This window comes from Pteropus alecto, unplaced genomic scaffold, assembly GCF_000325575.1.
Source record: "Pteropus alecto unplaced genomic scaffold, ASM32557v1 scaffold145, whole genome shotgun sequence".
NCBI classification, from domain to species: Eukaryota; Metazoa; Chordata; class Mammalia; order Chiroptera; family Pteropodidae; genus Pteropus; species Pteropus alecto.
This window is the reverse complement of record NW_006436285.1, coordinates 837789-840984: the sequence shown is the minus strand read 5'-3', so window position 1 is coordinate 840984 and position 3196 is coordinate 837789.

Below are 3196 nucleotides of genomic sequence, written 5' to 3'. Positions count from 1 at the left end.
ATGCTGTTTCTGAAAAAAGAAAGAAGGAAAGAAGGAAAGGAAGGAAGGAAGGAAGGAAGGAAGGAAGGAAGGAAGGAAGGAAGGAAGGAAGGATGGAAGGAAGGAAGGAAGGAAGGAAGGAAGGAAGAAAAAGAAAGAAAGAAAAGAAAAATGGGGAAAAAACAACAACTTTACATTGAAACAAGAATAAGGTAATATTTTCAATTAATTAATTAGAACATTGATGAAGTTTACTTTTATTTTTGAATGATAATACTCAAAATGGGCACATTCATCTAGGTTAGGAACTCTGTAAATTTGTGCAACTCTTCCAGAAAGCAAACTGGACACATGAGTTATGAGACAAAAATCATCCCTAGGCCCTTTGACACAGTAATTCCTCTTCTATGAATCTATCCTAATGGAATCTTCCCACAGAGAGGGAAAACCATATTTACATGAGCCATAACAGTATAAAATTAAGGGGAAAAAAGCGCTAGCCCAACAATTAGACTAGTTATATAAATTATGGAATGGTTGCAGTATGGAAAATTATGCAATCATGAAAGTGATGTTTACAAAGAGCTCTTAAGCAATAAATACAAAATGCAGAATTGTATTAATTATGATTACAACTATGTGAAGGAAACCACATATGAAAATAAAAGGCTGAAAGAAATGCATTCAAATACTAACAATATCTGTATTAAGTGATGGGATTTTGTTTGCCTTTTATCTATTTACCAAAGGTTGTGCAATTATTTTTTCATGAAAAAACATGAAATGTCCCAGGACATTTCTTGTAAGATTCGCTATACAGGACTGATGAACAGAGAAAAGTTTGTCATAGTGTACTGACAAACCTGTCCCTTCTCCATGGTGCCCATGATCTCATACTACTCCCAGGTTGCTCAGATTCCTCCAGCAGAGATCTCCCTGGACCCCAGACAGCATCCTTTCCTGCACATGCTTACCTCTGTTATTCCTTTGTTCTTTAATTTATTCATTAAAAAAGAAATTTGCATTAAATGCCCACTTTGTGCCAGGCACTAATGATAAAAATATGAGGACTATAATACTACTCCTTTCATAAAGGATTTAACTATACAGTGATGAAGATATACAAGTTAGCAAGAATTTACAAAACCTTATGATAAGTCAATCCGCCAAGATATAAACAAAGTATTGTGAGAGCAGAATGGAGGAAACATCTAAGTCTGCCAGGGAATGGGGAGTGTCCAGAAGGAGAGAACAGTTTGTGCAAAGACAAGGAGATGGGAGAGAGGTCGTTATATTCTTATAGCTGTATAAAGGAAATAGAAGGAGATAAATCTGGATAGGCAGGGATGAGATCATGAATGTCTCTGTTAGCCATGTTAAGGAGCTGGACTTTCTCCCGAAGGCAATAGGAAACTACTGCAGTGTTTTAAGTGGGGAATAACAGAGTCAGAGCGGTAGCTTTGAAAAATCACAAAGAGTAGTGAAAAGCTTGGTTTGGGTAGAGCGCCTTAAGTAGGTCGATCAGCCAAGAAGCAAGAGATGCTGACTAAAGTCAGTGTCACTGGAGCTGGAGCAGGGGATGGATTAAATGGGTAGAATTGCCAGGACTTAGGGAAAATTTTTATTAAGAATTTAAAGTGGTTCTGAAGTTAATGGTTTGGGTGAATATGTATGTGCTGGCTCCTGACAGAGAAGATAATTTGGAACATCGGGCAATAAACCTTTTCTGAGCTTTCTTTTCCCATGGAGTTTTGTGATACTAGTCTATATATTATTTGGTATGTGTGGGAGGGGGAAGGACTTAAGTTCCAAAGATCAAGTTTTGTGGCTTTGCCAGAGAAAAGGTAAATAGGAGTTTATCATTCAATACTTTATATAAATGAGCTCTGTCAAAAACAAACTACTTTTGTTTCCGAAATTCTCTTTTGCCCCCTTTCTTTAATGGTCAAAGTCGCACATGTCAAAAATAAATGCTGGCCAGATAACTAAAGTGCAGTATGAGAAAGGAATAGGAGTCTTTCTACAGCTTTTGAACTGAGCAAGGAGGAAAATCCTTAGCATGGATTTTTTAAAAGGTCCTTCAATTGCAAAGCAACCCAAACTGAATGCTTAAGCCTGACCAACAAATTGCATCTACAAAATGACCATTTCAACCAAAGGCACATGCACATAACCTAACCACAGTCCCAGAGTAAGACTCTAGCTATCCTCCATTCATAATAGCAGGTCCAGAACCTGTTACCTGAAGATCTCATCTTGATGCACACAACTTATCTCTGGCTTCATTTTTCTAATATTGCTTCCCCTCTTCCCTTGCCCCAATTCAGACATTTTTGTACCTATTTTGGAGTTGCAGCTATTTCTTCTTGCCAAGGCTTAACAGTGCTGGTCATCCCAAGAGTATAGCTGGTTCTTTCACCCAAAAATCAAAATGAAAATCAATCTCTCTCCCCCTGCCAAAATAAGGGAAGGACAAACAAGAAAACCTCACAACAATGCCAGCCAAAAAGAGAGAGGAAAGCCTTTGAGAGATGAGTCAGCCTAGATGCTTACAATTCCAAAGGAAATCAAGGGCCTTAGAATAAACTATTTGTCATTGCCTTCTTCTCAAAGATACAGGGCTGAACTTAAGAGCAATCATATGCTGTAGTTCTGCCAGCAAAACTGACACTGTCTTGCTTACTTTCTACCCTCTCAAGACACCAGTATAATACATGACAGAAGCAGAGTTACTTTCAACCCTCTCAAGACACCAGTATAATACATGACAGAAGCAGAGTTAGGAAGGTCAATGTGCCCAGACAAGAAGGGAATGGGCAGGGGAGGGAGGGGTACAAGAAAGCAGATTTCAACACTATGAGCGAGGCACGTAACAGGTACTTGAGATTTTAATACTTGTCCTCAGGCCTGACTTTCTAAGCTGAACACAAAAGGAAGCTCCTCACAAGAAAGAAAGCGTCAAGAGGCCTCTCTTACTCCAAAGTATCTTCCCCGCATACTGCAGCATACCATGGCAATGACCTGAAGTGACCAAGTGACCTTGACATCATAAATACTCAAGAAGAAAGATGAACGTAAGCCCTTTCAATTTTGGCTTAGAATTCGAGACATTTACAAAAGTAATATCCTTAGATAAATATCCTTAGTGGCCACTGGAGTTTGAGCTACATCGAAATGAGTTCAAAGCCAAGCTTTACAATTTCTTAGCTATATGACC